The sequence below is a fragment of the Helianthus annuus genome, chromosome 11, assembly GCF_002127325.2.
Source record: "Helianthus annuus cultivar XRQ/B chromosome 11, HanXRQr2.0-SUNRISE, whole genome shotgun sequence".
In the NCBI taxonomy this organism is placed as follows: Eukaryota; Viridiplantae; Streptophyta; class Magnoliopsida; order Asterales; family Asteraceae; genus Helianthus; species Helianthus annuus.
In genome coordinates, this window is record NC_035443.2 from 108925144 (window position 1) to 108939427 (window position 14284).

Here is a 14284-nt window from a genome sequence, read left to right on the forward strand (position 1 = left end):
GGGGGCCATGATAGGCTCAGGGTCAACCAGGTCCATATCAAAATCGGTAAGAATGTCAAACAATGGATCAATGGGAGCCACTAGCGCCTCTAAGGGCTGGTCCATATGAATAAACTCGATATCATGGTCAGGATCGAAATCAGGGGGAAAAACTGGATCAAAATCGTCATCGATCTCGTGGTCAAACTCAAGCTCGTGTGACGGACCAGGTGCAGCTGACATCGCCACATCGGGGTCGGTATCAGGAGAGTGATGCTGCATACCCAGGTCGTGCAGGGACGCGGATGCCTCAACAATAGGAAGGATAGCATCAACATCGATCGGAGCCCCGCCCTCATAGTCGTCCTCGGGGGACCCTCCTCGAACAAATCAATGTCGTCATCAGACACGACATCGAGTGGCACATCCACCACGGGGAACACAGCAAGCGGAACGGGAGCAGGGATCACCGCAAGAGGGAGATCCCCAGCAGGAATGCCATCAACAGGCTGAATCTCAACTCCGATGTCTAGCAGAGCGAATGGCTGAAAATCATCGTCATCTGTACTCGTGGTGTCTGACGTATACACGTATCCCTCTGATGGTATCTCATCGTCTGACATAACCGCCACGGGGTCCACTGTGTCTGATACTCCTGTGTCTGAAGATGATGGCATGGTGTCTGTATCACAATCACATGTATGCACATATATCAATCATGAAGTCAAATAAACATGTAAGTCACAATAAAGCAAACAAGTAATTCTCCTAGTCTCCCTAGACTACCCTCCCAGCCTCTCAGACTGAACTTCCTAGCCTCTCAGACTAACTCCCTGGTCTCTAAGACCAACCTCCCAGCCTCTAAGACTAAACCTCCCCAATCTCTAAGACTGAACCCTTCAGTCTCTAAGACTGAACCTCCCTCAGCCTCTAAGGCTGAACCTCCCCAGCCTCTAAGGCTGAACCTCCCCAGCCTCTAAGGCTGAACCTCCCCAGCCTCTAAGGCTGAACTCCCTCAGTCTCTAAGACTAAAATATAATTTTTGAAAAAGTGTATTGGTGCCTTTTATTTGTAAAAATGTTTTGTATCCTGGATCTGGACGTTTTAATGTAAAAATGTTTTCGTGAGAGCCCTAGTAATCATAGTCTAGATTCGAGAATAAATCCTAGTTCGCTATGATCGAGGCTCTGATACCAAGCTGTCACACCCTGGCTTTTGCGAAAGCGCGGGTTTATTTGGTGTGACTTCTTAATACCATAGCACAATCATAACAATGCTATATGAAATAAAACACATGATAGTCATCCATTCATTAAGTTTAAAAAGTTACCACAACAACCTTGTTTTAAAAAGTCGACACATAAAACAAATACAACGATGACATGAATTTAAAACGTGTTCACATGACAAACCAAAAGATTTAATAGGACACGGTTTAAGACTTGTAACCCGTCCAGGCAAGGGTCACACCTCCTAAACCTGGATGACATCATTATTCCCTACGCAGCTTGACATGGTTGCATAGTTCGCCAGATCCATTAATTTCCTGAAATACATGTAGTTTGAAAAATCAACAAAAAGTTGACCGAGTTCATGTAAAAGTGAGTATGTATAAACCTTTCATGTATGAATAAAAGTCCCTGGTATGTAGCAATAAGGAAAAAGAGATCACCAATGGGTTGCAAAGCCACTGGTATGTGTGAGAAGGTGCAGGAAAACTCAAACCTAGCAAATTTGTTACCGGGCTTCGGCTAGAAGACACAGTCACCTCTACGGGCCGCCCCGGCCTCACGGGTGTGGGCTCGCTACACCCAAATAGATCTATCACTCTTGTGTCCCTCGGTCCTAACAACGAGGATTAATGGCCTTAAGTGTTTTACCCACCCTCACATGATCTAGTAGTAAACCCTCCCTACGCTAACCATACCATGTAAATAAATGTTTGTAATATTTGTCGCATGTATTTCACCCACGAAGTATAAAACTGAAAACACTAAAGAGAAAAGGGGGACATGAACTCACAGAAGTGCGTATCCTGTAACGTCAACCTCAAACTCGATCTGTTGCGTGACGACCTACACGTACTAATGTCTATTAGACGAACGGGCCGTGCCTTGGCTTAGGGTTTTGAGTTGCGTTACTTTGATATTATACTTGTTAAAATAATATTAATTATTTTAACTTAACTTTTGTCTTTAGGAAAAATAGTTAGGCAACTATTTCGTAACCACACTTCTTAGGTATTTTATATGTGTATTTCCTTCCCAAGGATGGGGGTATTTATACATGTACACTTTGTAGTTCCGAAAAATATACTTTTAAGTCCCACTTAGAAAAATATATTTAAATTACTTGTCTAAAACATCTAAATTCAAAATATACATATTTTTCCCAAAAATATTATATTTTACTTCATAGATTTTCCAAAATAATATTTTTCCAAAAATATACGCATAAGAGTATTTTTCCGAAATATTACATAAGCGACGTTTTTAGTGTTTCGTATTGCAATAATACTTGTGTAACTTAAATATTTATTTCGTGAGGGTTTTGAGTATTATTTTGGAGTCGGAATCTTATGGTATATAATAGTTATATTATTTTATCCTAAAAATAATATAACTAGTTCACATAATAAACAAATAATCACACAAGGGCTTTAGTATATAAAATATATATACTAATATATATTTATCGAATTTTATTTACGAAAATCAACCTCCGGTACTTATTATTTTTATAATAAAGATCATGGCAAAGTTTATTTTGAAAGCCAAGTTAAAAATATATTTGTAACACTTGTTAGAAAAATATTTTCTAAGTGTTGAAATTTTAGAAAAATTTCGCCAGAGTTTCCTTTGTAACTGGAGGCTTCCATGCTTACTAGCATATCATTTTCTTTTGTAAAATCATTTAATCAATTTCTCAATCATCAACATACAACCTCTATTTACCCAACTTGTCAAAAACAAGCATAAACCATAAACTCATGAACTTGAAAATTTATAAAAACATGTAGTAACTTACTAGCACACTTAGTAAGTCTTGTTACCTTTAAAAGTGTGATTAGTTTCTAAAAAACTTTATTTTTAAAGAGTTTGAATATTTACAACTTCTTGTTATATTTTCTAAAAATATTTCTTTATGAAATTTCTTATTACACAAGTGTTTCTACACTTGTTTATCCACTAAAAATGTCTTTAGTTTATGTAAGATCCAAGTTTTTACAAAACTCATAGTTTTCACTTGGTTCTTTCGAAAAACCACTCATGGATCTTTAGATCTACAAGATTGCATCCTATTTTGATCTTTATTTTTCAAGAAAACATGTATTTATTCAAGTTCATAGTTTATGTGTGGATGATTCCATCATCCTACACATTTCTAACTTTCACATCTTGCTAGTTCATGTTTTTAATCATGATCTAGCAAGTCCATATGATGATCCATATCATTTATACTAACAAACAACAAACGACAAGCATAACAACACAAGAATAACATGATTTCATCATCATTTTAACACTACTTCATCTTAAAGTTAGTTCATGTTCAAGACTTGTTTATGTTTCTTTAGAGTTCTTATCATTTCATCATTCTTTTACTATTAACCATCGAAAATATGAAGAGGATGAAGATCTAAGACACTTACCACTAGCACAAGGCTAGGGGAGTTCAAGAGTGTAAAAGTGGTGGTTAAAAGAAGATGAAAGAGGTCCTTGAGCTTCCGAACACACCAAGCTTCGTTGTATGACCTCCAACACCTTTGGATGCCCTTGGATTGCTTGAAAGAAACTTGAAGGTGGTGATGGTGGGTGTGGTCGTTTTGGCCGATCAAGAAGAAGAGAGGAGGAGAAGAGTTGGGTTTGATGTTGTGTTGTGACGTGAGAGAAGGGTAATCTTGTGGTTAATACTTATAAGCTCTAATACTCTATTAACCAAGGTATAATATGTTTCCTTATTCATCAACAAGATCAAATATAATAATCAAGAAAATCAATGGGTGGGTCACCCATGTAACCGTCGCCCAAGGGGGGGGGGTATAGGGTTGGGTTTCAATGATATAGTTAGTGATCTAGTTAGATTTCAAATGTTAAGTTAGTGTGTTATGATGTGTTATTAATTATATAGTGTGTTAGGGTGTTCGGGGACCCTAACTAGCTCAGGAAAATAAAAACAATGTGTTTGGCAATATTTTTGTGTTCTGGGTAAAGTCCGGTTGTTCGGTTGGGTGTTGTCCGTTAAAGTGCTAAATTAATCCATAAAGTGTCTTTTATAATACTTTTAGTGACACATTTAATTCCCAACACTTTGGAAAGTATCTAGGACTATTTTTCCAAGTTTTTGCACTTTACTAGCATAGTTAAATGCTGAATTTTGTTTATTAAGTGTAGAATTCTGCATTTAAAGTGTGTTTTAGGCACTTCCCGGCACTATAACTATCACCTAGTGACACAGTTTTGTGGTCCTCACTTCCCTACACTCCCTACTAATGTAGTATTCTATCTCTGGCTCACATTGGCCTCAAAAACATTGTCTGTCTAGGTGCTGGTATTGTCAGCATGTTTTCTGGGTTATCCGTTCAGTGTGCTAACTGTGCTTTGTGCATCAAGTTTGTCACTAATGTTGGTATGAAATAAATGAAGTGACAGTATGAAATGTGATGCATATGTATGTATGTAACAGAAAATAGAAAGCAGTTTAATCACAGTTGTGATCAAGCACAGTCATTAATCATCAATTAAATATTAATTAAGTGTACAGATACCTGTAATTGTGAGGGTTGTCACAACTAGTACGTGATAACGTCAACTGGAGTCTTGTACAACGCTTGCAAGAGTGTCATTGGTCAATTTTCATGCAATCCAACTATTCTAGTACAACACTTGCAAACATTTAAGGTTCTTGGACCACGTTGAATAGGTAGATTTTTCCATCTAGTGTTCTATCACATGCTACCCTCGAGTATTTCCATCTAACATATCTATTTACAGGTCACGCGATAAAACTTATGAGTGTTAGTCACTTAGTCCTATTCATACTTTGGACCACATAGTCACAAAATGACAATTCTCGATCTATGTCAAAGTATGATATTGATTATTGAAGCATCCATGCCGCAAGTTATGCTATCTTTAAGCCCGCTGCTATGGTCAATGTAACCTAGCGTAAGGGAAATTTATTAAACAAAGAAAATATCACATGTAACGGATGGCATTTTAAAGACTGTGGATGTTTTTAGATATGTTTATTTATATTTTGATTGACAGATTCGGGTATTTCAACCTAGACAACTACAAAAAATAGTACTAATTAAAGTAGATAGTCGTTTACCTATTATATAATCACTTTGAAGGACCGTTTTGTTATGGTGTTCTATTTTATACACAACTTTTATTGGATATGCTCACTTTCTATGTCCTCTTAAAATACTTTTTTATTTTGATTATTTTACTACAATATGTTTTTAAATATATACAACGAGACAGTTACACATAAAATCAGAATTTACAAACTTTTTATGAAAGTTGTTGCCATCTTAAACAACGTGGTAATTGGTAACAACCAACTGTAATAACAAAACACAAATGCTACCACGATAACCAGTCATCTTGCATGGGTGTACTATGGGGTGGTAACGGTGATATAGCATGTTAGCCGGTGTTGCACACCACTCACTCCTTGTGTTAAGGGGCGTTAAGGAGGTTATTTGTTAACATGCTAACTGGATGTTAAGAGACTGAATCAATTCTTATTTTCTTTTTTAAACCAAAAACCACTAAAAATAGGGTTATATGGAGTTAACAATATTAAACCACTTCTTTAGGCCATGAGGTGCACCTTAACATTTTAGGTGTTAATTGTGACTATAACAACCCACGAAAAATGCCCTATTATACCCCAAATACACATAAACGAACCCATTTAACCTTAATTTTAACAAAAATCAAATAAAGCAAAATCCTTGGGTGACTCACGACCCGCGACAGGGATATCCCTGTGGTTCGCAGGGCGCGACCGAGAGTCACCTAGCGGACACTCAACGTGCCACATGGCACGACACACGGCATGTCTCCACTGGTGACTAACCAGACCTAGCCGTAGCTAGGTCTGGCTCGCGGGGTGAGAATGAAAGGAACGAGGCTCTCGCGGGGCGCGAGAGACCTCTGTTTCAGCTATAAAAGGGGCAACCCTATGCCTTTCATTCTCGTTCATTTTCTTTCTCTCTCAAAGCCCCTATAATAGCTAAAAGCTGCTCGATATTATACCCCTAAAACACGAAGCTCTGCCTCATTGTATGTATTTTAACCCTGATCACTAATTTGTTATCCTACCCGATTGATTTAGTGATCCGTAACGCATGTCGAGGTTCTGCCTGACTAAGTTCGTTGGAGTCCTGTCTCGTGTTGTATGGCTAATGTGATTTGGGTTATCTTACTAACACGTGTGCATTGTTTGTTTTTAAAAGAAAATAATCAAGAAGCTATACAAACACCTAAGTTTACAGAGTGAGTCATTCTCTTTTTCTACCAAACTGTTTTTACAAAACCTCAAATAATTTCAGTTATACTTACAATGATTGAGTCTATGTATTCTACAATTTATGCAGGTATGTGGGGTTTTGTATACACTACTAGTAAAGCGTTACTATTGGACAACGAGTTAGCCAATAGTAATATGACCACAGTCATGGAACAGCCAACATGACAAATACTGAATGAGTATACTGGTAGATATAAACATTGTAATCGCTCTCAATACTGTAAAGTTATAAAAGCTTGTTTTGATTAAACTGGGATGCACTCACCAGTATTTATTGCTGATAAAATCTCTTTAAAACGCGTTTCAGTTAACTTATTGTGAACCTATAAGAAGCCAACTATGGATCACTAAAGGCTTAAAGAAGTGGCTGTTGGGATTGAACCCTACTAGAGGAACAGATAATGAAAGCCAAAACCGGATCACAACAGTGGACTCAAAATAAGCAGCTGTTTACACTTGGCTTTCCCCTTGATAGTGGTAATCTAACAGCTGATAGATCTTAAGTACTGCTCACTATAACAACTGATGAACCAAACACTGATGAAACTCTAAAGACTACTGAAGACAAACACTGTTGCTCTATCTACTGTTGTTTCCTAAGTACTGCTGAAGACACAAGCACTGCCCATTCAAAAGACTGATCACCTTTGACGAAAGCACTGATGCTCAACATCAGTGCTCAGGCTACAATAGCGGAACGTGAAGCAGTAGTTGTCTCTTGTTTTGTATTGTACTTATAATCAGTTGTTAAACATCAGTAGTTTGTATATAACAGTGTTTATAGTTTGTTAGGTTTTTAGATGTCACTATCATGGTGACGTCAGCTGAGATGCCTCAGTGGTTTGGTTTGCCTATAAATGGAGCAGTATCCTGTACTGTTACATTCAATTGACTGAGTGGATTCTTCTTCTCCAGTCCAATCCTTTCATCTTGTGCAACCAACCTTGGAGTATCAGGCTGAGGGGGAGCTTAGTTCAGTAAGCATGCTTGTAATCATTTGCTTTGTAATTGAATCATTCAACTTAATGAGAAGCATTTGTTTATCAAACTATTTTCCACTTAGATTGTGCTTACAAAGTTTGTTTTCATTTCCGCTGCACTTAATCTTATTTTATATTCATTGATTTGTCAAATATATACAAACAAGCACAATCATGATAGCCTCCGATCCTAACAATTAGTATCAGAGCCTAGACAGTCAAATTCGATCTAACAATCAATTTGACGTAACAGTTCAGCTCAAAATTCATTGATACTAAGGTTGATTGTATTTAGTTGAAAAACAGAGCCACGAGAAATCATGTTCAAAATGATGGATCAGATTCTCTATAAAACAACCAAGATGTCATAACATCCACAAATTTCAGAAAACAAGTGATGTCATGTAAAAATCACCCATAGTTTTCAGATCTGAAAACATGTCTGGTAATTATGGTATGACTATCTTCATTTAAAATTGATCTCAACTGTTGATATGAAATTTGTGATGATTTCATATATTTTATACTAAAGTATGAACCTCAGATTAACGAAACCTATGTTCATATAAACATTAGTGTTTTGCTAACATAGAAAGAGGGAAATAAAACTTTAGTCGTGAAATCTTATGTGTTAAAAGGCAGGTTGAGAATCTTCAAAAGGACCAAATCAACACTGTCAAAACACATTAAGAAAATCTGGGGTCAAAACAGTCCAAATCATACGTAATGTGAGAATTGGTAATAAAACATATACAAATGTGGCCAGATCTCTCAAAACATTGCTGAAAATGATTTGGATTGAGTATTCTTTCATTAAAAACCTCCCAGTAAGTACTTTATTAATTATGAATGGGAAGGGTAAAAAGGGAAGAAGAAAAATTACAAAAACTCAAAAGTGTGTTTATCTCAAAACTTTTGAAGTCAAAAGAAAAAGAGTATAAACATAAAACACTTATGAGTCCAAAGTTGGGTAAACAATGGTCATCATACAATTGTGTGCATTCATCAATACAGGAATTGTACAGGTAACAATGGCATCTCCAGTGATTGACCTTAAAAGAAGAATTTACAATCAATTGACAAGAAAATGATCCTAAACAGTGGTCAAAATAACTTGAGAATGATATGATCATGAGCTTATTTGGAAAGTTACCAGATCCTTTTGATGATATTTTCAAAATTTTTACAGAAATTTTTATCATAATAATACAGATATATTATTGTTTTTATATATAATATATTATGTTCTTTTACTCATTTTTGATAGTAAAAAGTTCATCTCTGGTCAGGATGTAATTTCCTTTGTTTTTGTGTGAAATTACTATTCCTAAAATTGATCAAAAGGAAATGGTATACATGTCAAGGTCATGTTAAGCTCAAGTTTATTTATCACAGATCAAAATTGATTGCAAATTAATTTTGAACTACTGAGATACTTATGTTCTAGTTAAAATAATTAGACACAAAATGAGTAGTCTTAGTAGAAAAGCCTTCATCATCTGGGATGCTAAACCACTGTCAGGAAATAGTGAACATGTGGCAAACCTAGAACATAATTTCCTAAGAAAAACTGCTGAAAATTAAACTTGATAATCTACATCTAAAATGTAGTAAAGAATAGCATTCCCGCAGAATAATAGATGTTGGAAATGATATTGAGCTTATACAAGACAAAATCATTACCCACATCTAAACAAGCAGATGCTATAATTATTTGTCAAAAGTCAAAACACTGCTGCACAAACAGTTGTTATACTAATGGTCTTCATTATTGCTTTCAACCACTATTTTACCTTAACTGTTGTTGTGCCTCAACATCTGCTCTCTAAAAGTCTGTCCTCTGCTGAAAGTCAACCCTTACTTCTTTAAAAAAACACTGATGTTGAAAATCATTGTTCTATCCACTGATACACTATCCACTATCCACTGATAGTGAAAATCACCCACTACTTCATTTTATTACCGTTGTAACTACTGATGCTTGATCCATCAGTGGCTGTCAAAACAACTGTCCTCCATTATTTACCGTTTCATCAGGGGTTGGCACGTGGTCAGTTTTTAGCCGTCAGATTATTATAACCGCTGCCACATCAGCATTCACTTTTTCCCCTACAATAAAAACCCTGATTAAACCCAAACAGGGGCTCACACTGTCGAATTGAATTCCAAACATTCTCTTCACAAAGCAGTTTCCCACTCATAACTCCAAAACATTCTTCGATCTTCTTCATCAAAAATGACGAAATCAAAATCGAAGTCAAAATCAAAATCATCTTCTTCCTCCGCTCCCACAAACGCCACTCAAATGGCCGCTGAACCCATTGAAATTCCATACAAATCACCTCACAACTATTTGGGTCTCATCACAAAACCCACCTCCACCAACACTTTCAACTCCATCATAGACATCATATCTGCATCAAAGTATAAAACTTTGCTTACAGCAGATGCTCCCATTTATCAAGAAACCCAGAGAGAGTTTTGAAAAAATGCCACTCTTGAAAAACAAGATAACGTCATCAAATCCATAAACTCCTCAATAAAGGGTAAAGTCATCCAAATCTCTCCGCAATCTATTTCAGAATTCTTTAACCTCGACGATCAGAAAAACTTCTTTTTCAAAAACCGAGTTGAAAAATGATTTCCTGAACAGGGGATATGCAGAACAACCTAAAAAAGATACCTTACAAAAAGGTTATTTCCCCTATGCACCCAGGTTTTTGTTTCACACTCTTTTAATGTGTGTTTCAAATAAAACAACCTCTTTTAATGAAATACCATTAAAAATCCAATGTCTGGGATACGCTATTTGTAACATTTGTGCTTGTAATCATTGTGAACAGTTCAGTTATCAATAAAACAGTGTTATTTGACCCCAATGTTTGTTTGGTTGTGTTTTACATTTTTCATATTTTAACTTTTGTTCAATTTCAAACTCTACATCGATTTCTGGAGAATTATACGCAAACTAGTACATAAACGTACTCAGTTTAATGCGACAAACACTCCGGAACATCAACATATACTCAACATACCTTAAATAACCTTTACATAACTTAGAAATAAGTTTTGAAGGCTTTGATATGGCAAAAACAAGTTAATTCGCTTACAGGGACTAAACTTGACAAACTGCGAAAGTATGCCAATTTGAACTGTAACGAACATTCCGGAACATGTCCATAACTTAAAGATACCATAAATATCCTTTACATGGCTTAGAAATAGGCCTTGAGGGGTTTGGTATGCTAAAATAAACTTTAGGGTCATTCAGGGACTAAAAGTGTCAAAAAGTGCACAAGTTTGCACTTTCGCGCATAACTTACGTTCTGAATACATCCGGATATCCAAAAATTTATGTAAGCATCCTAGTATTATGCCTTAGTGTTTGGCATGAGAAAAATCCATTCGTCGCGCAATTTGGATCGTCTTTCGCGCTTATGCGCATTCCGTCGTAATTAACCGAACATCGCGACCGTACGGCCAAACGAACCGACATCCGACATATTTTTGAGCACATTTTCAGTTCCCTATACTTTAACATCATTTTAGAGCTTTGAAATGAGGTTAACGGGGCTTAAACGTGCCAAAAACGCATCAAATACCAAGTTTTGGTGCTGCAGGGACCAAAACTGCAATTCTGCCAAACTATGGGCTTACGGACCGTAAGCCATAAGCCATATGGTCCGTTAGGAGTCCCCAGTACAGCAGAACCCACATTAAATGCTGATTGGCTCTTCAAGTTTCGAAAGACCAAATGGCCCTTGCCTCTTCCAGCAAATAAGGGGCAACCTCTGACTTACCACAACATTGTGACAAGTGGACGGATAAGATCGTGGCACGAAATCCAAGAAACGATCCTAACGGTTCCACTTTTCCTATAAATACCCCCCCCCCATTTTGCTCAAAACCCACACAATCTGATCTTAAGGCTCTAAGTTGGAACCATTGTTTCATACCTGAGCCGTTTTGATCTAGATTAGCATACGGGGACCCTCCGTAAGTATTCTTTCGTTCTTTTATTCACTTTTCGAGTCCGAAAGTCAACGTTTTGTTGACTTTCTGCATTGACCAGTTTATGGTCGATGCGAAGTTCATTAGAACTTCATAACGTGAGCGTAATCACGATGGTTATAGTCCGTAGTGACTATACCTACTGATCACCACGTTATCTAGGCTCAGTGACGAGTCGTAGTTTCGGCCAAAATGTGCATTCTTGCATATTTTGTAACCAAACTACTCGTGGGCATCAAAGCCGTTTGTTTTGATGCCAAACCTGTTTTCAAACTTAGTTAAGCATGTTCTAACATGCTTAGCTCGACACTTTTAGTTTAGTGCTTATATAGGGTCGTAAGGTAAGCGATCTAAACCATCGCTTATACTTTCGAACCCGACCCATTTGGTCGATCATTAGGATCCGACCAAACAGATTAGGTGACCATAGCTATAACCATCCGAGGTTATACCTTGTGGTCACGATGTTAGGCGTTCCAGACGCGTTCTACGCGAACGACGCGTAAGGTAGCATAAGCTACCTAAACGGGTCATGATGGGTCGCAAGCACTTAGGTTAGGTTTCATTTTAGTATGTAGGCTTTGTTAAACCATATTACACGAGTCTCTATACTCGTTTGGTTTACGAACCCGCATACTATTCGATCCTTCCGATTTGGTCCGGTATATTGACATAGCTACCTATTAGGTGCCGTTTGATATTCCGTGATCTCTAGCATTATTTGGTTATTACACAAGAACTACAAAGCAATCTCAGGTGAGTACATTGAACCCCTCTTTTACTGTTTTCCAAACTGTTTTGGGGTGAAACACATGTGCCTATCTGTTACATTCATGCTTTCCATGTTTTCACATCACATGCCTGCTATGTTGTTAGTACATTATAGTACACGATTTCATTACATTTCATGCTATGTATGCCCATTGTGTGCGTACTTAGTACATTGATTTACATTACATTTCTGTTGCATATGTTTACTCAGCATATGGACACATTGATTTACATTACATTTTTGTTGCATATGTTTACTCAGCATATGGACACATTGATTTACATTACATTTCTGTTGCATATGTTTACTCAGCATATGGACACATTGATTTACATGAACATTTCTGCTGCATATGTTTACTCAGCATATGGGCACATTGATTTACATGAGCACTTCTGCTTCGTATGTTTACTTAGCATACTTAGTACAATTGTTCACATCACATGCCTTCATTTTGTTATGACATTTGGTTTGTTTAACATGGGACAATACATTCATTAACATTGATCACGCCGTTCGTTAGTAGGTAGTGGTACCATAGGAATTGACAACTCCCGTTTCTGAAATCCTGGGTTTGATAGGATTGGAAGGAATGACCGAATTCGATATACATAACTTAGATAAGCCTTTAATTTGTTTAAGGGTTTATCGCCGCAGTCTCAAGGCTTGGATGTATGCATAGTTTACAATACCGCATAAATGTTAATATCAATAGAGCATGCATTTTTCCATAGAACATAACGTTGATTTAAACCACGTGTTACTTCAACGACTTGTTTTGTGCATTTTACATATGGTTTAAGTTGATACATTTCGCTTACCTTACATGATACATTTTGGGATACACATTACATGGTTTACATTGAACATAAACATTTGACATGGTTTACACAATAACACTTGACATTTGGCTTATACATTAACATGTTTACATTGATGGTTTGGTTTGAGTAAGTGATTAAGTAACGAAGCGTGTGTAATATGATACAAGCATGGTGGATACGCCGCTGGTACTTCCTATATATAAGTGTTTGTATGGTATTACACATCGTAGCGTTATTTGAATCATTTCATTTTGAGACATAGAACATTTTATACAGATAACACGCTTTTCACAAGACATTGATTTACAAACAACTTATCTTATTCAACTCATTTTACTTGGTTACTCGTTTAACCTTGCATATCATCTGATATTATCGTTTTTCAAATAATTCACAAGACAAAGCAAAATACGAGGTTCATGACTAACATTTTCTCAAACATAAGTCATGAATCCCATTTTCACAAAAACTATGTATCTCACAGGCATTTTTATGCTGACGTACCTACTTTCACATGTGTTTTCAGGAGCTGTTCCATAGGAAGTTGATCACGATACTAGGGCGGACCTGTGCCTTAGAGACTAAAACTGAAGATAGACTTAGTTAACTATGTTATAAACTCTTTATTTTCCTGTTTAAGACAATGTACTACCCTTGTTTAATAAATAAAATGTAACTTTAATTTCCATGGTTGTATAACAATTAATTCTGTCCACAACACTCCCCGGCGTTTCCGCCGCGGTTGCATGTTACACGCGGTCGGGAGTGACAGAAGAGTTGGTATCAGAGCCATTGGTTATAGGGAATTAGGTTATTAGTAATGCTTTGACCTAGACTATAACTTTCTAGGACCCTAACACAATTTATCTTGTGTTTAGAGTTTAAAACATGCACATCACCTATCCTTAGGTGACAACCACAACGGGAACTTCGGTTCCGAATCCGCTTTGAAAATTAATCATCTGTTCTAGGATGATTGATTACTAGGTTTTGAACCCTTTGTTATAAGGTTTTGAACCCTCTGTTATATGGTTTTGAACCTCTTTGGATTTCAAAAATCCCATCAAAGTTTTGGGTTAATAGTGTGAACACGTGCGAACTGGAAGAGTGAATGCCTGTACCCTGGGTTTTCTGTCTAAGGCTAAAGTGTTTGTACAAATCCACATAATCGGACC